The following is a 23,681-nucleotide window of genomic DNA, read 5'->3' on the forward strand; positions in this document are numbered from 1 at the left end:
CCCAAGTGTCGAGTTATAAAATTTCTCATAAAAGGTTCTAATATTTTCCTCAGACATAACATCAAGGTACCTTTTTTTGTTTTACCTCCCACGCCGGTTTTAAATATTTAGGATTACAATAACTAATTTTAAATCTGCAGGAACGAGAAATTCCAGAGTCTAAAGAAATTTGTAGGGTAATCAATACTTCTTTCTTGTCGTTACAACATTTAAAAGACATTTGGATAAGTACATGAATAGGAAAGGTTTGTACGGATATGGGCCAAGTGCGGACAGGTTATACTAAGTTATTTTGGAATTGGAATACTTAGCATGGACTGGTTGGACCGAAGCGTCTGTTTCTGTCCTGTATGACTCTATAACTCATTCACTAGCTGTAATTCCACTTCCCTGAAAACTCGGATGGAACTCATTTGGTGCAGTAACTTGCCAACCTTCAATTCAATTAGTTTTTGAGTAAGTTCACTTTATTACTGTTAATCATGTTTTTATTTTCACCAGTCAATCTGTCCCATATTATATGTAGAAGATTTTCAGTACCTTCCATTGTGGAGACAGCACGATGGTATTACCCTCAACAGCAGGAAGAGATGGATTCCGCCACTGTGTGAATACATTGGAACACTGCAATTGGGAGATGATGGACGTGACACCCACTCCTGCTCAGAAAGTTCCCGAATCAAGACAGTTCAATGAAACTGTCACTTCCTGGTCACTGACAGCACAATCCTCTCCCTCGTGTGAGGTTACAGGTTATACTGAAATTCATTTTAGTATCAAATTGACTTCACACTTTGCACCTGGCATAGGTCCAGGTCGAGGTAATAAAAAGTTTGTGATCAAAATATGTGTAACGAGAAGAGTTGCCAGAAGAGAATTGTAATTGGAAACGTGTGGATGATGGTTTATTCAGAAACAGTGTTGAGGCAGAAGTGAAGACTGGGAATATTGTGAAGGTGGGAGTGGACAGGTTTTGAGGTAGGTGGAATATTGAGATATAAATCAGTTCAGGTTAAAATGGGGTAATCGTCGTTATGAACACTTTCGTTTCTCCTCAGATGTTATAAGTTCCTGCTTCTGGTGTTCCAACTTGTTTCAGTTAATCCATTTTCTACCAGGAAACATATGCTGGGTTCTGTCAACAATTGGTGCCTGTCATATTGATGGAGATAAAAGTTCTGGCATCAAATCCAGGATTCACCAGATTAATCTGTTGAAAGGATTAATACTGTACAAAGAACCACAGCACAAAGGAATTGTCAAACCAAATACGGAAGCACATCTAATTTTATCAATCATGTAGACTTCCCTATTTTTATATCTCCATGTCTATTTTCTCTCTCTCTTGTCACTGTCTTTCCATCTAGTTAATAAATCCTCCAATCGTTCTTCGTGTCCCATGTCTCAAACCTCCCTCCTTCAGTTTACATTTAATGCTCACTTTTGGATGAGATGGCTTATAATTGAGTAATGTAACAAAAAAGACATGAGGGTGGCGTTGGCCAGAGTTAGTCGGAAGGGGAGCTGCGCACGGGAATATGGTGAAGCAGCAATGACAGGAGTTTCTGGAGATAATTCAGCAGCACATCAGAAATTAATCCCAAGTAAGAAGATAGATATTCAGCGAAAGACAAGGCAGCCGTGCGTGATAACGAACTCAGGGACAGCATAAAAGTAAAAGGAAATGCGCACAGTGTGGTGAAGATTATTGGGAATCTAGACGATTACGAAGCCTATAACTTCCAGCACGGATAACTAAGAACAGCAAATGGGAGGAGAGGCTGAAATCTGATATTACGCTTGTTAATCATGTAATAGAACATTGAAAGAGATTTTTAGACATATACCAAGGACGACAGGGAGTAAAGAACAAACAAAGGAATGTTGGAAAATGAAGTTTGAATAGTTATGGGAAGCAATGGAATGGCAGAGGAATTGAATACATTACAACAATCTTAACGGTGAAAGACACCAGCAAAATGTCAGGACTTCAAGACAGTCAGAGAGTAGAGGTGAGTGTAGTGACCACCCGTAAGGAGAAGGAGCTGGGGAAGATGAAGTTGGATCAATCAGCGAGACCAGTTGGAGAACACACCGTAGTTGTAAAGAGATGCCGAAGGTGATTGTGGAGGCATTGCTGGTGATCTTGCAGGAAATTTTGGAGTGAGGGAGGACTGGTAAATGTAAGGCGAGAGGGACACAGAAGACAGGAAATTACCAATGGCCAAGCAAGTTGAAATTGTTGTATAAAAGGACTTAATGGATCCTTACGTTTATGAATAGATGCGTGGAGTATAAGAACAAGGAAGTTGTAAAGTATATTGGACGTGGTGTGATTAAGCTACAGCATAACAAAAGTGAAATTTGCAATGCTATTGCGAACAGCAGACTTGAAAGTACGGTTAAAACAAAGGAAATCATTTCGAAGCAGACAGGAGCATTCGTGACAAAGAGGCTGTTTCCTTGACCCTGTGGTGAGAATGTTGAGGAAAGCTTATCAGTAAGCAGACTAAAATAAAATGTTAGAAAGCACAATAAAATCTGTTGTTGCGGATATAGCAATACATATGAAGCTGAAAAAGCACAGCGGGTCAGACAGCATCTATGGAACAGGAAAGTCAACGTTTCAGGCTGAAAGACTTAATCAGGATTGGTCCGGGGGAAGGGGAGCCGGGAAGAAAATAGAGGGAGAGGCGTGGGGCTGAGGTAAGCGTAGATGGGATGACGATAGGGAATGCAAGTAGGGGGATAATGTGATTGGTCAGTGGGAAGGGTGCAGCGGATATGCGAATAGAAAGATGGGCATCTTAGGTCAGGTAAGGGAAGGGGAACATGGAATAAGGCTGTGGGTGGAGAGTTTTGAAGCCAGTGAAGTCAATATTGAGAACACTGAACTGCAAGCACTCAAACTGAAAGATCAGGTTGTGTTTCCTAGTTTCTATTTGGCCTCACTCTGACAGTAGAGGAGGCCAAGGATGGACCTGTGGTTGGATGAGCGGGGGGGGGGGAGGGTGAGGGAGTAATTGAATGGCAACTGGAATTTAGGGTTGGTTAAAGCGTGCAGAGAGCAGGTGCTCCGTGAATATGTCCCTGAATCTCCCTTTGGTCTCCCTGATAGAGAGGAGATCACATCGGGAGTATGGAGCCGTGCTTGGTGGGGCAGGATCAGGCTCTGTATGGAGCATCAGTGCTCTAAACACAACAACCAACCCGACTTTCCAGTTAACTTCCATTTCAATTCCCCCTTCAACACTTCCAGGGACATGCCCATCCTAAGCCTGTCCCCTGTCAGAGAAATACCACCTGAGAGTCTACCTTTGAAGCTGATACCCAATGGCCTCAATATTGACTGCAGAAGCTTCAAAATCCCTCCACACGCAGCCTTATCCCCTGTCCCTTCTCCCTGACCAGACCCACCTGTCCATCTTCTCACTCACACATCTGCTCCACCCTTCCACTGACCAATCACAGTAACCTCATACCTACATGTATACACCACCATCATACCTACACTTCACCCTTCCATATCTCATCACTCCATTTCTGGGCTCCCCTCCCCCTCGCCAGTCCTGACGAAAGGTCCAATATCAAAATATTGCCTTTTTGCTCCTGATTCTGTCTGGTCTGCTGTGTTTATCCAGCTCCAAGTTTATTTACTCTGGCCTCTCGCACCTGTAGTACTTACTCTCTCCAAGTTGTGGAACTATGTCGTCTACATGTAAGAAGTAATACATTTGGACATTTGAAAAGATCGCTGACTCATTCCTCATTTCTTAACAACCCAACACACACCTTCCAGATGAAGCAGCATTTCACTTGTAATCTTTCAATCCTGTCTCCTGTCATTGCTGCTCACAATTCAGTCTCCTTTAAATTGGGGAGACCAAACAGAGACTGCATTGAGGAACACTCCCATTCTGTCTGTAGGAAGAGCCCTGACCGTCTCATTATTTCCCATTTCAATAACCTACTTTGCTCTCATGCTAACATTTCAGTCCAGGGCAACTGCAATGTTCCAATGAAGCACAACCCAGGCTCGAGTAACACCTCACATTTTACTTTGGTACGTTACAGCCTGTAGGAGTTTGTATTCAATTTCATAACTTCACAACATGACGTCATTATGGCTGTACTCAAATCTTCATACATTCCTTCTCTTGGTCTCCAATGAACTTGCCCTGTTTGTCAATCTTTTGTCTTGCACTCAATTAAGGAACCCAATTCCCCCCTTTACAATCTAATGTATACTCATTTCCATAACTATGTTAAAATGAAGACAGTTGTGGTAACTGGACCAACAGTGCTCTCCGACTGACACGTCAGTCACTTGGCCGACCTCGTTTTCTGAGGGGAGGTCTCGTGTTGCATCCGCCTGAGTAGCATAGAGCCCTCTACATCTTGATTTAAGAAACTTTCTTAGACATATTTGACAAATTCCACCCCGAATGGTCCTTTTATACTCTGGGTGACCTAGTCAATCCATGGGAAGTTAAAATCTCCATCCAATACTACTTTATTATTTTTATAGGTACCTGCAATCTCACTATGCATTTTTTTCCTCTCGTACCCGCTGGCTATTTGGGGGTCTAGAACACCATCCCAGCAGACTGACCATCCCCTTTTTGTTTCTAACTTTTAAAAATATTGCCTCATTTGAGTATCGCTTAACAATATCGTCTCTTGGCACTGTTTTTAATGTCCTCCCTAATCAAAGGGACAACTCCCCCTCCTCACTTACTTGTCCTTCTGTCATGCCTGTAGCTTTTGTATCCTGGAACACTGAGCTACCAGTCCCGCCCTTCTCTCAGCCATGTTTCTGTTCTGGCTATAATATTCCAGTCCCCAGAGCTAATCCATGGTCTGAACTTGTCTGCCTTACCAGTCAGGCCTCATGCGTTGAAATTAATGCCCTTTAAACAAGAAGTATTTTCCCTCCCTATACAGTGTCCCAGATATCCTGGATAGGAGATTTGCTCTCGATGGCTGATGTATGTTCCCCTGACTAGTTGATGGCCCCTAGCTTATTTAGAGTCTCAACTCCCTGCCAAACTAGTTTAAATCCTGCCAGTCAACACTAGCAAATCTCCTCCCAGGGATACTGGTGCCCCTCTGCTTCCAGTGCAAACCATCCCCCGGTACATGTCACCTCTACCCCAGAAGAGATCCCAATGACCTAAGAACTGGAAACCCTGCACCTTACACCAGCTCCTCAGCCACACATCCATCTGACCGACCATTCTATTTCTATCCTCACTGGCGCGCGGATTGGGAGTCATCTGGAGATCATTAACGTCAATAACCTTTTTTTTTAAAACTTCTTAGCTAAATCCCTGTACTTATTTCACAAGGGCCTATCCCTTTGTCTACCTCGGTCACGTGGGCCGATGTGCACAATGACTTCTGGCTGTTCATCCTCCACCTTCAGAATGTTTAGTCACCGCTCAGAGACATCCTTGACCCTGGTACCTGGGAGAAAGCACACCACCCTGGGGTCCCTTCTGCAGCCACATAGTCTTCTGTCTGTCCCCCTCAAAACTGAGTCTCCCATCAGGATTGCGATCATTACAGAGGATCTGGCAAACATAGACTGGGAGGAACTCCCTGCAGTTGGTCCATGTTAGGAAAGTGGAGTATTTTAAAGTGATGCAGTGAGAATGCAAGGCCAGTGTGCTCCTTGAAGAGTGAATAGTAAATGCAGCAAGTCCAGGGAATACTGATCAATTTATATTGTGAGTTTGATAAAGAAAATATGGTGCAATAAAATCAGGTGAAGCCCTTCACAAGTATATAGATGCAAGGGGGTTGTGGAAAACGAGGGACAAACAATAGTCACGAAATATATTTGGCAGATACGATTGTGGAAAAGCCACAAGTATTTTATCAGCATCGTGAGAGTAAGAGGATTCCCAGCGAAAGAGGGAGGCCTGTGAGTAACCAAAAGGACAATCTGTGCATGGAGCCAGAGGAAGTAGGCGAAGTCTTCAATGAATACTTCCCATCTGTATTCACACATGACAAAGACATTGTAACCGGGGATTTCAGTTGGGATGCTGAGGTTCCAGAATATGTTAAGATCAATAATGAGGAGGTATTAAATATTTTCACAGGTATAAAGGTGGAGAAATCCCCAGTACCCAATGAAATGTATCACAGGCTGCTATGAGAGGTAAGGAGGAGACTGCTGGGGCCCTGGCGGATATATGTAATACTTTGCTGACCACAGGTGAAGTGCCAAATGACTGGAGGATCGCTAATGTGGTTCCTTCATTCAAGAAGTGCAGCAGGGATAGGCCAGGTAATGATAGAGCAGATAGTCTGACAGCAGGGGGAGGGATATTGGGAACAATTCTGAGGGACAGGTTGAATCAATAACTGGAAAGGCAGGGATCGATTAGTGATAGTCAGCATGGATTTGGAAGAGGAAGATAATGTCTGATGAACTCAGCTGAGATTTCTTTGAAATTACGATTGAAAATATTGATGAGTGCAGTGCAGATGTTGTGGTCTACATGGTGTTCATTAAGGCCTTTGACAAGGTCCCACATGGAAGGCTGGTCCAAAAGAGAAGAGACCATGGCATCAAAGGCAAGTTGGGAAATTAGATCCAAAATTGTTGGAGGGTTGGTTTTCTGATTGAAAGCCTTTGTCCAGCGGATGTACCACAGGGATCTATGGAGGAACCATTGCTGTTCCTTATGGGCATTAATCACTCCGATGTGAAGCTGAAGGTATCATTAGTAGGTATGCAGATGACATGAAAGGTGAGGGTGTTGAACACATTGAGGGGGATGGTCTCAGGCTACCGTCTGAACGTTGAGGCTGGGACAGAATTTCAAGAGAGTCATTTCAATTGACAAGCCAGGCAAGAGCACAGCAGGCACTGAGGGAAAACGCATCAATTAAGCTGCATTTACTTTAATGTAAAAGGCCTAACAGGTTATACAGATTAACGCATGGCATGGATGGGAGCATGGGAAAGGGATATCACAGGAATTACAGAAACACAGCTGAGAGTGCAGGGCAGGACAGGCAGCTCAATGTTCACAGGACAGATGCTACAGGAAGGATAGAAGGGGAGGCAAGAGAGGAGGGGGATTGGAGTTTTTGATCAGTGAAAACATCACTGCAGCACTGAGAGAGGATATTCCTGGGGATCGCGCAGTGAAGCTGTATTAGTGGAACTGAGAAATTATACTGAATGATCAGTTTGATATGACTTTACTACAGTCTGTGGGAAATTGAGCAGCAAATATGCTGGAGATCTCAGATATCTGTAATAATGATAGGGCTGTAATGGTCGGGGATTTTAACTTTCTAAACCGAGACTGGTATTGCCGGAGTGTTCACAGCTTGGATAGAAGAAATTTGTTTAGTGTGTTCAAGAAAACTGTCTCAGGCAGTATGTAACTTGGTCCGACTGGAGGAAAGGATAAAAACTGACCTCTCTTCGGGAAACAAGGGAGAGAAAGGGGCTGAAGAGTTCTTGGGGGAGCACCTTGGCAAAGTCACCACGATTCTATTAGTTTGAAAATAGCGATGGAAAAAGACAGGCCTGGTCCACAAGTTAAAGATCAAACCTCGCCTTGCCCCAGTCCAGAAGGTATTCGGCAAGACTGTCCAAACGTTTGTTCGTGGAGGCTATTTGAAAGTAAAGAGACGTCGGGCAAGTGGGATTCTTTCAAAAGAGAGATAAATTAAGATTTCAGGGACTGCATATTCCTGTTAGTATGACACAAATGGGAAACACTGGATGACTTGGGATATTGATGTTCTGAGCTGAAAATGTGTTGCTGGCTGGAAAAGCACAGCAGGTCAGACAGCATCCAAGTAACAGGAGAATCGACGTTTTGGGCATAAGCCCTTCTTCAGGAATATTGAGGTTCTGGTCAAGACAAAAGGGGGCATATGTCCTATATAGCCAGCTGGATTAAGTCAATCCCTTGAAGAACATTGTGGATGTAGTAATACTCTTAAGAGGGAAACCATGAGGGCCTGAAGGGGAACTGACACAGCTTTGCCAGATAAGATTCAGGAAAATCCAAAGAGATTCTACAAGTATATTAACAACAGAAGATTAACTTGAGGCAGAATGTGACCCCTGAAAGATCAATGAAGCCATCCGTGTGTGAACCCACAGGAAATGGGTGAGATCCGAAACAAAAATTTCAAGTCAGAACTTACTGTGGAAAAAACACTGGGAAAGCAGGGAAATAAACAGTGATGTTTTCAAAAGAGTCTACATTGGCGAACAGGAGATGATGAAGGTTTTAAAACGCATTAAAATTAGACAACTCCCAGGGAACTAATCAAGTACATCCCAGGACAATGGGGCAAGTTAGTGAAGAAACTTACAAAGATATTTCTATCACTGACAGCCACGGGTGGTGAGCTGGGAGCCTGGAGGTGGCTAATGTTGTGACAGCATTTAGGAAATGCTGCGAGGGAAAGCCAGGGACATAAACACCAACTAGCTTGATGTCAGTGATGCCAATGTTTTTTTTTTAGATTACTTACAGTGTGGAAACAGGCCCTTCGGCCCAACAAGTCCACATCGACCCTCCAAAGAGCAACCCACCCAGACCCATTCCCCTATATTTACCCCTTCACCTAACACTACGGGCAATTTAGCATGGCCAATTCACCTAACCTGCACATCTTTGGACTGTGGGAGGAAACCGGAGCACCCGGAGGAAACCCACGCAGACACGGGGAGAACGTGCAAACTCCACACAGTCAGTCGCCTGAGTCGGGAATTGAACCTGGGTCTCTGGCGCTGTGAGGCAGCAGTGCTAACCACTGTGCCACCGTGCCGCCCAACGGCCAATGTTGTTGGAATCGATTCCGCGGGACAGGAGTCACATGCATTTGGAAAGGCAATGAATGATTAGGGATAGTCAGCATAGCTTTGTGCGTACAAAGGGGTATCTCTCAAACTTGATAGAGTTTGTTGAAGAGGTGACCAAGGAGATGGATGAAGACAGAGCAGTAGCCGTTGTCTATCCTGACTTCAGCAAGGCCTTAGGCAGGGTTTAGCCTTGTGCACTGGTTAGTAAGATTAGATCACATGGGATCAGGGAGAGCAAGCCAAACAAACACAAATGAGCTTGACAGTAGGAGACAGAGGATGGTGGTAGAGGGTTGTTGTGCAGACTGGGGGCCTCTGACCAGTGGTGTGCCATGAGGATTGGTGCAGGGTCCATACAGGTGTATTATTGACATAAACGAGAATATATGAATTAGTGTTAGCATGTTTGTGGATAGTAAAATACGTATTATAGTGGGCAATGAAAATAGTCATCAAAGGTGAACTTAACCAACTGAGCCGTTGGTCAAGAAATGAAAGGTGGAGTTGAATTCAGCTGTTGGATTACCAGCGAGGACTAACACAGTTAATGGCAGTGCTCTGTTCAGTGTTGTCTAACGGAGAGAGACCAAGGGGTGCAGTTACATTGTTCCTTGGATGTGGCTTCACATGTGGAGAAACAGAATAGGCTGGAGAAGCTGGAAAGCAAAACAGAGCGATGAGATAGCTTTGGGAGATAAAGTTAAGGAGAATCCAAAGAGATTCTACAGCACACAACTACAAGAAAGCAACTTGAGAGACAATAGAGCCCTTCAAAGATCAAGAAGGCCATCCGTGCTTGGAACCATAGGAGATGGGCGCGACCTGAAATGAATATTTCATGTCAGAATATACTGTGGATAAAGACCAGGAAACAAAGGGAGAGAAACAATGATGTATTGAAAAGTGTCCCCATTACAGAAGAGGTGGTGCTGGACATCTTAGAACACAAAGGTAGTGAATGCTCGAGGTCCTGAACAAGTGTATGCCACAACATTGTGGCAATTTCGTAGCGGGGACCATGGCATTTGTATCATTATCCTTCGTATTTCCCTTGGGCGGAGGTGGCTGAGGGGTGACCTTATAAAGCTTTATAAAACCATGAGGGGTATACTTATTGTGAATAGTAAAGGTTTCTATCCCAGGGTAGTGGAATCCATTACTAGAGGGCAGAAATATGAGGTGAGAGAAGAAATACTTAAAAGTGACCAGAGGAGAAAATTTCCACATTGAGAATGGTGCATGTATGGAATGAGCGTCTGGGCAAGGGGTCGAGAAAAGTAAAGTTACAACATGGAAAAGACATTTGGGCAGATACATGGAGAAGAGATGGTTTGAAGGGATATGGACCAAACACATGCAAATGCGACTCGTTCATGAACAGTAGTCAGCATGGACTAGTTGCATGGAAGGATAATAAATGAAGTACATTTCAAATATGGGGAGGGACAATAGGGATGGTGGACGTTACAGGGACAGGCACTGTTGTAGGAGTTACAAATTATTGAAGACACTGGTCCACGAGACATGGAATATGTGCAGTACTGGAGGGGGAACACAGAACAGAAAGATCCCAGACATCTTTCCCACCCACTCATGGGAAGACTGCTTTCCCCTCTGTTGTCCTGATGCTCACTAAGACATCACAGGCATGGATTGATAACTGTGACTCTCCTGATACTGTCTCAGAACAACAAAACTTTCAGTAGACGTGGTGATTGAGCCTGGGGTGTGTCTGTACACTGCTCCCCCTCTCGCTGCTCTCTGCACGGTTAGTGATCTTACCTCAGCGCAAGGTTTATTGAAGGCTCCACATCTCCCTGCTCTTTGTCTCTCTGCCTGACCAACCATCTTCAAAGTGGTGATGGATGGGGCACCCAGCAGCTGGGAAATCTATTGAGTCAGGAACTTCCTGAGTACCTACAGGAGACAGAGAAATAGACAGAATGGTAAATTAGACTGATGCAGTGAGGGCTACACATGGAGAATAGTACTGTGTCCCACGGAGATCTGGAAAATCCCAGTCTCCATCCCTGGCCTGTCCAGAATTCTGTTGAAACTTTATTGCTGGAACAGCACAGCAGGTCAGGCAGCATCCAGGGAACAGGAGATTCGACGTTTCGGGCACAGGCCCTTCTTCAGGAATGAGCAGAGAGTGTTCAGCAGGAGAAGATAAAAGGTAGGGAGGAGGGACTTGGAGGAGGGGAGTTGGAAATGTGATAGGTGGAAAGAGGTCAAGGTGAGGGTGATAGGTCGGAGTAGGATGGAGGCGGAGAGGTCAAGAAGAAGACTGCAGGTCAGGAAGGCGGTGCCGGGCTGGAAGGATCCGGCTGAGACAAGGTGGGGGGAGGGGGGATGAAGAAACTGGTGAAGTCCAAGTTCATCCCCTGCGGTTGGAGGGTTCCCAGTCGGAAGATAAGACGCTCCTCCTCCGACCGTCGGGTTGTTGTGGTTTGGCGGTGGATGAGTCCAATGACCTGCATATCCTCGGTGGAGTGGGAGGGGGAGTTGAAATGCTGTGCCACAGGTTGGTTGGGTTGGTTCGTCCGGGTGGCCCAGAGGTGCTCTCTGAATCGCTCCGCAAGTAGGCGGCCTGTCTCCCCAATATAGAGGAGGCCACACCGGCTGCAGCGGATGCAGTAGATGATGTGGGTGGAGGTGCAGGTGAATCTGTGGCGGATATGGAAGTTTCCCTTGGGGCCTTGGAGAGAAGTGAGGGGGGAGGTGTGGGCGCAAGTGTTGCACCTCCTGCGGTTGCAAGGGAAGGTGCCGGGAGTGGTGGTTGGGTCGGTGGGGGGTGTGGATCTGACAAGGGAGTCGCGGAGGGAGTGGTCTCTACGGAAAGCTGATAGGGGAGGGGAGGGAAATATATCCTTGGTGCTGGGGTCTGTTTGGAGGTGGCGGAAGTGACGGCGGATGATGCGCTGTACATGGAGATTGGTGGGGTGGTAGGTGAGGACCAGTGGGGTTCTGTCCTGGTGGCGGTTGGAGGGGCGGGGCTCAAGGGCGGAGGAGCGGGAAGTGGAGGAGATGCGGTGGAGGGCACCGTCGACCACGTCGGGGGGGAAATTGCGGTCCTTGAAGAAGGAGGCCATCTGTGTTGTACGTATTTTGAACTGGTCCTCCTGGGAGCAGATGCGGCGGAGACGAAGGAATTGGGAGAATGGGATGGCGTTTTTACAGGGGGCAGGATGGGAGGAGGTGTAGTCCAGGTAGCTGTGGGAGTCGGTAGGTTTGTAGTAGATGTCCGTGTTGATTCGGTCGCCTGAGATAGAAACAGAAAGGTCTAGGAAGGGGAGGGAGGAGTCCGAGACTGTCCAGGTGAATTTGAGGTCGGGTGGAAGGTGTTAGTGTAGTGGATGAACTGTTCAACCTCCTCGTGGGAGCACGAGGTAGCGCCGATACAGTCATCAATGTAGCGAAGAAAAAGATGGGGGGTGGGGCCAGTGTAGTTGCGGAAGATGGATTGTTCCACATACCCTACGAAGAGGCAGGCAAGTCCTCCAAGTCCCTCCTCCCTACCTTTTATCTTCTCCTGCTGAACATCTACTACAAACCTACCGACTCCCACAGCTACCTGGACTACACCTCCTCCCATCCTGCCCCCTGTAAAAACGCCATCCCATTCTCCCAATTCCTTCGTCTCCGCCGCATCTGCTCCCAGGAGGACCAGTTCAAAATACGTACAACACAGATGGCCTCCTTCTTCAAGGACCGCAATTTCCCCCCCGACGTGGTCGACGGTGCCCTCCACCGCATCTCCTCCACTTCCCGCTCCTCCGCCCTTGAGCCCCGCCCCTCCAACCGCCACCAGGACAGAACCCCACTGGTCCTCACCTACCACCCCACCAATCTCCATGTACAGCGCATCATCCGCCGTCACTTCCGCCACCTCCAAACAGACCCCAGCACCAAGGATATATTTCCCTCCCCTCCCCTATCAGCTTTCCGTAGAGACCACTCCCTCCGCGACTCCCTTGTCAGATCCACACCCCCCACCGACCCAACCACCACTCCCGGCACCTTCCCTTGCAACCGCAGGAGGTGCAACACTTGCGCCCACACCTCCCCCCTCACTTCTCTCCAAGGCCCCAAGGGAAACTTCCATATCCGCCACAGATTCACCTGCACCTCCACCCACATCATCTACTGCATCCGCTGCAGCCGGTGTGGCCTCCTCTATATTGGGGAGACAGGCCGCCTACTTGCGGAGCGATTCAGAGAGCACCTCTGGGCCACCCGGACGAACCAACCCAACCAACCTGTGGCACAGCATTTCAACTCCCCCTCCCACTCCACCGAGGATATGCAGGTCATTGGACTCATCCACCGCCAAACCACAACAACCCGACGGTCGGAGGAGGAGCGTCTTATCTTCCGACTGGGAACCCTCCAACCGCAGGGGATGAACTTGGACTTCACCAGTTTCTTCATCCCCCCTCCCCCCACCTTGTCTCAGCCGGATCCTTCCAGCCCGGCACCGCCTTCCTGACCTGCAGTCTTCTTCTTGACCTCTCCGCCTCCATCCTACTCCGACCTATCACCCTCACCTTGACCTCTTTCCACCTATCACATTTCCAACTCCCCTCCTCCAAGTCCCTCCTCCCTACCTTTTATCTTCTCCTGCTGAACACTCTCTGCTCATTCCTGAAGAAGGGCCTGTGCCCGAAACGTCGAATCTCCTGTTCCCTGGATGCTGCCTGACCTGCTGTGCTGTTCCAGCAATAAAGTTTCAACTTTGATCTCCAGCATCTGCAGACCTCACTTTCTCCTGTCCAGAATTCTGTTGGCTCAGAATCTGGAGTAGCTGTAAGAGTGAGAGACACTGACAGAGGCAGCAATTAGACCCACACAGTGAGGGATACCATATGGAGAGAGACTGAGTGATAACACCAGAGTGCAGGAAGGTATCAGGATCAAACAATCATGAAGGAAAATAGGTTTAGCTTCATGATACACTGGTATCAGTGTTCTGAAATAAATAGCCTGTGAGCAGACGAAGTAATGCCCTAGTGATATTGTTGCTAGAGCATGTATCCCAAACCTCAGCTCATGTTCAGGAGAGGCAGGTTTGAACCACCTCACCTGAAATGGTGGAATTTGAAATAAATTATTTTAAAAATAGTAATTGACCATCTATAAATACCATTACTGATGTACAATAAATCCAACCACTTGTCATTCGGAGAAGGACATCTGCCCAGCCTCACGTGGTCTGTACGACATTGCCACAGCAAAGTGTTTGCCTCCCAATTACCCTCTGAAATGGCCGAGCAAGCTACTCAGCTCAATGGCAGCTAGGGCTGGGCAAGAAAGGCTGGTCAGCCAGAGACACCCATATCCCATACCTGATTTTAAAAAAAAATCCATTAGGATGGGGTCCCACTGGAACTGAGCTGGGACCAGTGTCCTGGCCAATCATGTCGGCAGGTTTATGGACAGGTAAACTTCGAGGGTTCAGGTGAAAGGAGCTTTCCAAATCCAAATAGAAAAGATGACGCATGTGAACAGCACGGGGATGTGACTGAAGACCAGCAGAAAGAAACAGAAAGAGACGAATTTTAACTAAAACTATACATCAGTGAATCAATTTGTGACAGGAAATTGTGGGAAAGAGTAAATTATGTTTTTTTTTTGGAATGGACAAAGTCTCTGCAGCAAGGTAGACTGATTTGTGACAAAGAGATAAAAGAGATTTAGACACCAGGGAGACATGATTACAGGACGAACAACAGTTGGAACATAAATATTCAATGGTTCACAACCTTGCGGAAACTCAGGCAAAATGTGTAATGCTAACAATAATGGATAACAAAGGTATTACAGAGAAAGCATTTGGCATCAGATCATGAAGTAGAGTCAGTCTGAATGTAAATTCTGGCTACTACTTGCCAAGGACACAAGCAGCAGAACAGGTTTCGGCCACTTAACAACATTTCATTGCTCATCATTTGCATTAAAGAGGAACTCATTGGAATTTTTAAGAAAGGCATTGTGATAATTTAGTGAAACTTGAATATTCATATAATCTTGGCAATCATACTGGCAAGAGTGATATTCGAAGAAGAGATTGTGGAATTTTTTTTCAGTGTTTATTTGAATAACTGGCTGGGGATGTAGCTATCTCAGAGCGACCGTTGTGTCATGAAACTTAGTGAGTAATGTCACCTGGGGAGATCCTTTGGGAAATTGTGTAAAGTGCAGTTTAAAGAAATATAAAGTTTTAAAGTGAATCACAGAAAGGACAAGCTATATCTGGAAACAAAAACAGCCGATTGCATGCGTTTGAGAGGAGACCTGACCAAGGTAAACAGGCTAAACAGACTGAAACATGTGTCTGTAAATGATCAGTGGAAAACATGTGAAGGAACAGTGTAAAACAATCAACAAAAGGAGGTTCCATTGAAATAGAAAATATTCAGCAAGAATTTCCCACTCATCCCTCACTCAGGACAGAATGGATCATATCAGATTATGAGGCTTAGATGATTACCACAAAGTACTTAAAATCCTGAAATGAGAGAGAGTTTAAGCAGTAAGTTTTAAAGGGATTGCAAAGGGTCTGCTATCAGGGAGGAGGGCAATTGGAAGGGGAATCATTGTCAGGGTTTAATGACACAATAGGAACAGGGAGAGGTGAAGATGCTGGAGGTAGTGAGAGAGTGGTCCGGGCCTGAACAGTGTGACAAAGCCAGCTGCAGCTGGAGTTGTTTGCAGAGGTAGGGAGGGACGTGTGTATTTTTATTTATTCATTCATGGGATGAGGGTGATTGGACCAGCATTCTTTGCTGCACTGCTAATTACCCAGAGGGTAGCTCAGAGTCAGCCATATTGCTGTGGGTCTGGAGTCACATGTCAGCCAGACCAGCTTGGAATGTCAGATGTCCTTCCCTAAAAGGAGTTAAGTGAACCAGATGAGTTCTTCCTACTGATCAACAATGCTTTTATGGAGGCCGCACCAATGTCCTGTACAGCCACAACATGACATCCCAACTCCTACTATCAATGCTTTGCCCTATGAAGGTAACCATCCCAAACACCTGCTTCACCAGCATGTCTACCTGTGACACCACTCTCAAGAAACTGTGTACCTACATCCCTGGGTCACTGACTGACAACCCCACCCAGGGCCCAAACATTAACTGTACAAGTCCCACCCTGGTTTGTTTCATCAAAATGGCACACTTCACATTTATCTAATTAAACTCCATCTGCTATTCTTCAGCCCACTATCCCAGCAGTACTGTTCATCCTGTTGTATCACAGATAACCTTCTTCATTGTCCACTTTACCACCAATTTCAGTGTCACCCAAAAGAATTACTTACCAGGAAACCAATATTCCGATCCAAACCATTTATCAAAATGACAAACAACAGAGGACCCACTACACCGCTGGTCACATCCCTCCAGTCAGAAAGACAACATGTCTCCCATCACCCTCTGTCTCCTACCATCAAGCCCAATTTTGTATCCAGTTTCCTCGCATCCTCCTGAATGCCATATCCTTTTACAATGGTCTAGGCTTCTTACCCAGTTTACCATATGGAACATAGAACACATAACAGTACAGTACAAAACCCTTCGGCCATGCCAACCTTTTATCCGTCTGTAAGATCAAACCACCTACATACCCTTCATTTTACTGCCATCTATCTGCCTATGCAAGAGTCTATTAAATATCCCTCATGTATCTGACTCTCCTACCACCGCTGGCAGTGCATTCCAAACACGCAACACACTTTGTCAAGAACCTTTCTCTGAAATTTCTCCTTACCCATATACCAATCACCTTAAAATTATTTATGCCCATTGACAAGCCATTTATGCCATGGTATAAAGAAGTCTCTCACTATTCACTCTATCTATGTCTCACATCATCTTGATCACCTCTACCAAGTCGCCCCTCACCCTTCTTCACTTCAATGAGAAAAGGCTTACCTCCTTGAACCTTTCTTCGTAAGACATGCTCTCCAGCACAGGCAGCATTCTGGTAAATCTCCAATTTACCCTCCATAAAGTTTCCAATGCCTTCCTGTAATGAGGGGATCAGAACTGAACACAATATTCCAAGTGGGGTCTAACCATGGCTCTGTAGAGCTGCAGCATAATGTCACGGCTTAAAAAGCCAATCCCCTAGCAATTGAAAGGCAACACAACATATTCCTTCTCAACAGCCCTATCAGCTTGGATGGCAACTTTGAGGGATAGATGGATCTGGAACCCAAGATCTCTCTGTTCCACAACTCTACCAAGTATTCTGCCTTTAACCCTGTATTCTGCTTTCAAGTTAGACTTTCCAAAATGAATCATTTCACACTTTTCCAGATTAAACTCCATCTGCCAATTCTCAGCCGAGCTCCGCATTCTGTCAATATCCTGCTGCAACCTACAACAGACCTCCACACTATCCACCACTCCACCAACATCCATGTCATTGGCAAAATTACTAACCCATTCTTCCACAACCACATTCAAGTAGTTTATAAAAAAGAATCACAAAGAGCAGAGTTCCTGCAACCGATCCCTGCAGAACACCACTGGTCAACCGAGCTCCATGCTGAATGCTTCCCATCTATCATCACTCTCTGTCTTCTATGAGGCAGGAATTCCATATCCAGACAGACAGGTTTCCTGTATCCCATGCCTCTGTATTTTCCGAATGAGCCATAAGTGTGTTTTGTCACGTTCTCGATTCAGTAAGATTTGTGAGGCATGACCTGTCCCTTACAAAGCCATGCTGACTATCTCTATTCAAACTATGGTTTTCTACGGAGTCATAAAGCCGCTCTCTCAGAGTCCTCTCCAATAAATTGCATACCACAGACATAAGAAAGTGGAGGTCTGTAATTCCCAGGATTAGCTTATTCCCTTTCTTGAACAAGGGAGTGCATGCGCCGCCCTCCAATCATCTGGTACGACTCTGGTGGACAGTGTGGGTGCAAAGTTGAAAAGTGTGGTGCTGGAAAAACACAGCAGGCCAGGCAGCATCCGAGGAGTTGGAGAATCGACGTTTCGGGCATAAGCTCTTCTTCAAGCACTTTCTCCTAGTGTGGGTTCAAAGGTGATCGCCAAAGGCAATCCCTTCCCTTGCAGTAACTTTGGGCATATCTGGTCTGTCCAATAGACTTATCTATCTTTATGTTTTACACAATCCTCAGCACATCCTCCTTCTTAACATCAACCTATTCACATATATCAGTCCTTTTCACGCTGTTCTCACAAATGACAAAGTCCCTCTTAGTAGTGAATACTGAAGCAAAGTATTCATTAAGGTCTTCCCCTACCTCCTGTGACTCCAGGCACATGTTCCCTCCACTATGCCTGACCGGCCCTACCCTCACGCTGACCATCCCCTTGTTCCTCACATGAGTGGAGAATATCTTACGGTTTTCCTTAATCCTTCCCAAAAAAGATTTTTCATGTCCCATTCTAGCTGTCCTAAGTCCATTCTTCAGTTCCTTCTTGGCAACCTTCAGAGAGTCCCCAGAATGTGGAAACATGCCATTTGGCCCAACAACTCCATATGGACCCTCTGAAGAACATCCCGCCCAAAACCATTCCCCCACCCTATTACTCTCCATTTACCCTAACTAATGTGTCAATCCTGCACAACCCTGAACACTATGGGTAATTTACCATGGCTGATTCACCTAATCTGCACATCTTTTGGTGGAAACTGGAGCACTTGCAGGAACCCTACACAGACATGGGGAGAACGCCTGGGACTGGAATCGAAATCGGGTCCCTGGTGCTATAAGGCAGCCCTGCTAACCACTGAGCCATCGTGCCACCCTCATATAACCCTACACATGTCTAACGATCCTAGCGTATTCAACCTTAAATAAGCTTCCTTCTTCCTCTTGACTAGATGTTCTACATCCCTTTCAACCTTGTTAAATGCTTCGCTAAAGTCCACGTGGACAATGTTCACTGCTCTGCCTTCATCTATCTCTTGGCCACCTCCTCGAAGAGTCAATCCGGTTTGTGAAACATGGTTTCCCACTCACAAAGCCATGTTGACCATCTCGAATCAGCCCTTGCCTTTGTAAATATAAGGAGCTCCTTTCTCTCAGAATCTCCTCCAACATCTTCCCCATCACTGGGCTCACGAGGCTGTAATTTCCTGGCTTTTCCCGGCAATCCTTTAGTGATGGAACAGCATTAGCCGCCCTCCAGTCTTTCGGCACATCACTGCGTCTGTTGATAATATAAATTAAAATATCTCTGTTAGGGACACTGCAATCTCTTCCCTAGCTTCTCACAATATTCTCAGATCGACCTAATGAGCTATTAAGAATAGATCTACCTTTACTTGTTTTAATATTCCAGCACTTTCTCTTCTCTGTTGAGGATTCTTTCCAAGATATCGCAATTTATGGAAGCCCGAGCTTCCATGTCTTTCTCCAGAGTAAATACTGACAATACTTTTTTTGTTTAATATCTCACCCACCTACTCTGGTTCCACACATAGGCGACCTTATTGATATTTAAGGGGCCCTATTCTCTACCAAGTTACTCTTTAGCCCTTATTGAAACTTGCACAATGGCTTCTGAAAATTCAAATAAACCATATTCTCCGTACCAACACCACCCCCCAACATCCTTATCTATTCTGCCATTTATATTCACACCAACAAAAAAATCCAACAGGGTCAAAAACAAATTCTCTTTTATAAAATGTGTTTCGAAGGGTCCAGTTATTTTTTATTGATATGTCGTTTCTTACTCATTTCAGCATGCTCCTGACTTACTGTCAGGCTAACAGTATTTGTTTTTAGACTGGAAACATAAAGGGTTGTGGGAGTTCTTGTTTATCAATCTGACAAAAGTAGCTTACAGGGACATCAAGTAATAGAGAAGGCAAATCAAATGCTGCCATTTATTACAAAGGGACTGGAGTCTAAATATAGGGAGGTCTTACTAAAACGATGCAAGGTACAAGTCAGACTACACCTAGAATATTATGAACAGTGTGTGTGCCCGAAGGAAAGATATTCTTGTATCAGAGGCAGGCCAGAGAAGGTCCACTCGGCTGATATTGGAAATGGAGGGATTATATAATAAGAGGTGGAGTAGATTGAGAATGAATCCATTGAAGTTGAGAAAAATTAGAGAGAAACTGAATGAAACATGCAAGATTCTGAAGTGCTTTGACCGGTTAAATGCTGGGAAGGTAGAAAATAGAACAGTGCAGCAATAGGCCCTTCGGCACACCTTGATATCATTCTCAACTCATCCCATCTGTCTGTACATGGTCCATGTCCCTCTATTCTCTGGCTGTTCATGTTTCTGTCTAAATGTCACTTCAAAACTTTACTCACATTTCTGTTTCTATGACCTCGCTTGGCAACTTCCACTCTCTTCCAACCCCAACCTCACTATCAAACCAGCAGACAAGGGAGGCGCTGTAGTAGTTTGGCGCACCGACCTTTACACCGCTGAGGCTAAACGCCAGCTCGCGGACACCTCCTCCTATTGCCCCCTTGACCGTGACCCCATCTCCCACCACCAAACCATCATCTCCCAGACCATCCAAAAGCCTCATCACCTCAGAGGACCTCCATCCGCCGCCTCTAACCTCATAGTCCCACAACCCCTCCCCGCCCGTTTCTACCTCCTGCCCAAAATCCACAAACCTGACTGCCCCGGCCGACCCAATGTTTCAGCCTGCTCCTGCTCCAACGAACTCATCTCTGCATACCTCGACATGGTCCTGTCCCTCTTAGTCCAAGAACACCCCACCTACGTTCGGGACACCACCCACGCCCTCCACCTCCTCCATGATTTTCGCTTCCCCGGTCCCCAACGCCTTATCTTCACCATGGACATCCAGTCCCTGTATACCTCCAGCCCCCATCACGAAGGACACAAAGCCCTTCTTCCTTTCCCGCCGTACCAACCAGTACCCTTCCACTGACATCCTCCTTCGACTGACTGAACTGGTACTCACCCTGAACAACTTCTCTTTCCAATCCTCCCACTTCCTCCAAACCAAAGGAGTAGCCATGGGCGCCGGCATGGGCCCCAGCTATGTCTGCCTCTTCGTAGGATATGTGAAACAGTCCATCTTCCGCAGCTACACTGGCACCATCCCCCACCTTTTCCTCCGCTACATCGATGACTGTATCGGCGCTGCTTCGTGCTCCCACGAGGAGATTGAACAGTTCATCCACTTTACCAACACCTTCCACCCCGACCTCAAATTTACCTGGACCGTCTCAGACTCCTCCCTCCCCTTCCTAGACCTTTCCATTTCTATCTCGGGCGACCGAATCAACACGGACATTTACTATAAACCGACTGACTCCCACAGCTACCTAGGCTACACCTCCTCCCACCCTGCCCCCTGTAAAAACACCATCCCATATTCCCAATTCCTTTGTCTCCGCCGCATCTGCTCCCAGGAGGACCAGTTCCAATACCGTACAACCCAGATGGCCTCCTTCTTCAAAGACTGCATTTTCCCCCAGACGTGTTCAACAATGCCCTTCACCGCATCTCCCCCACTTCCCGCTCCTCCGCTCTTGAGCCCCACCGCTCCAATCGCCACCAGGACAGAACCCCACTGGTCCTCACGTACCACCCCACCAACCTCCATATACATTGTATCATCTGTCGTCATTTCCGCCACTTCCAAACGGACCCCACCACCAGGGATATATTTCTCTCACCTCCCCTATCAGCGTTCCAAAAAAGACCACTCCCTCCGTGACTCCCTCGTCAGGTCTACAACCCACACCAACCCAAACTCCACTGCCGGAACCTTCTCCTGCAACAGCAAGAAATGCAAAACTTGCGCCCACACCTACCCCTTACTTCCCTCCAAGGCCCCAAAGGATCCTACCATATCCGCCACAAATTCACCTGCACCTCCACACACATCAATTATTGCATCCGCTACACCCGATGTGGCCTCCTCTATATTGGGGAGACAGGCCGCCTACTTGCGGAACGTTTCAGAGAACACCGCTGGGACACCCGGACCAACCAAAACAACCACCCTGCGGCTCAACACTCCCCCTCCACCAAGGACATGCAGGTCCTTGGACTCCTCCATCGCCAGACCTTAGCAACACGACGGTTGGAGGAAGAGCGCCTCATCTTCCGCCTAGGAACCCTCCAACCAAAAGGGATGAACTCAGATTTCTCCAGTTTCCTCATTTCCCCTCCCTCCACCTTGTCTCAGTCAAATCCTGACTGCAGGGGGCTGTCTAGGCTGGGTCATTAAGAATATTTACAGCAGAGATGGTCAGATTTTAATTAAACACCGAAACAAGAGTTTTGTAGAAAAGGTAGGTAAATAGAGTAGAGGATCATCAGATCATCCATGATCTGACTGAAGGGCAGAACATACACAATGGGCCAAATGGCCTAATTCCGCTCCTACATCTCGTGGTCTGAACTCAAACTCAGTATGTCTTGCATAACATTATGGGTCTCTGCTCACAAAACTCCTTTATAATGGCATTATTGGAAATTTATTATTACACAGCATTTGATCTACACAAGACAATTTTGTTGATGGTTCCTTGATATGATGTTATAGAAAACCATCTCGTATACAATTCAGGAATCCATCCATTACAGCCCTGATACTCATTAGTTATCCAATTGGGATGGAGACCACTATCACACATAGTCACTGTACTGCCTTTGCTAGAAGTACATTCAGTGTCCTGACTGTAATCACATTTACATTACCAACACTGGTTGGTGCATATAAAATAATTCCTGCTAATGATTGCTGCTGCTTGATTATTCTCAGCTCCACTCAACTGGACTCCAACTTTTGATCTTCAGATCCACGTAACTGTCTCCTTAATGCATTAACCTCATTCTTTCTTCACAACTTGTTGATGTTTTGCCTCGTCTGCCTCTTGGGACTAGATTGGGTAGGGATATCTAGTCGGCATGGATGAGTTGGACTGAAGCGTCTGTTTCCATGCTGTACATCTCTATGACTGTATGACTCTAACGCAACAACCCTTCAATATTCCCTTCCCAGCGATGGTGATTCTGCAGCTACATCTCCGGAATGACAATTCCATCATATCTGTTCACTGTCATTCCATCTGCCTTGTGGCGAATACAGGGAGTCATTCCTCAGTAGTGGGGGGTTGAACGGATGGGTAGAGGTTACAGAGATAGGGAGGCTTATAGGGACTCGAGGATGTTAGAGTTAAACAGAGTTACATCTGGTTAAGAATGTCGTGGGACAAAGGGGTTTGGGGATTGGAGGAATTTACAGAGACAGAGGGAGCTGGATTAGATTCTGGAAATAGGGATAGGGATGGATGTAGGGAGAGGGAGGCAGTCTGAGAGGCACAGACGGGGCTGTTTCATCTAGGAGATTATTGTGCATACTAACAGAGATATGGAAGGTTGTAGTGACTGAAGACGTTTACAGATATAAGAAGACTTCTCGGCTCTGAAGGTTACAGAGATCGGAAGGCAATGGAGAATGCCAGGTTGGCGAGTTGGAGACAGTTACACAAATGGGGAGGGTTACACAAACTGAGAGAGGTTCCTGTGGATGCGAGGGGTATGGTGTCGGGAATGAGGATGAAATTTAACAAGATAAAGATCAAAGAATTGGAGAAGGATAAGGAGATTACAAATTTTTCACAGCTAAGGAAGGGTTATAGGAGCTGGAGAAAATTACCTAGGTCGGGACCGATAGAGAGGTTAAAGACAAATACATTGACATGTAGGATGATATTGGTGGGAGGAGCTTACAGGGATAGACAGGACTGTCAGGGTTTACTGGGCTGAAGGAATTTAGTATCTACTGGAGAAGTTTAGGAATTAGTGTGTTAGGGACTGGAGAACCTGACAGA

This window comes from Chiloscyllium plagiosum, unplaced genomic scaffold (genome assembly GCF_037043375.1).
Source record: "Chiloscyllium plagiosum isolate Xiang-an unplaced genomic scaffold, Cpla_swu_hap1 HiC_scaffold_39, whole genome shotgun sequence".
Classification (NCBI taxonomy): domain Eukaryota; kingdom Metazoa; phylum Chordata; class Chondrichthyes; order Orectolobiformes; family Hemiscylliidae; genus Chiloscyllium; species Chiloscyllium plagiosum.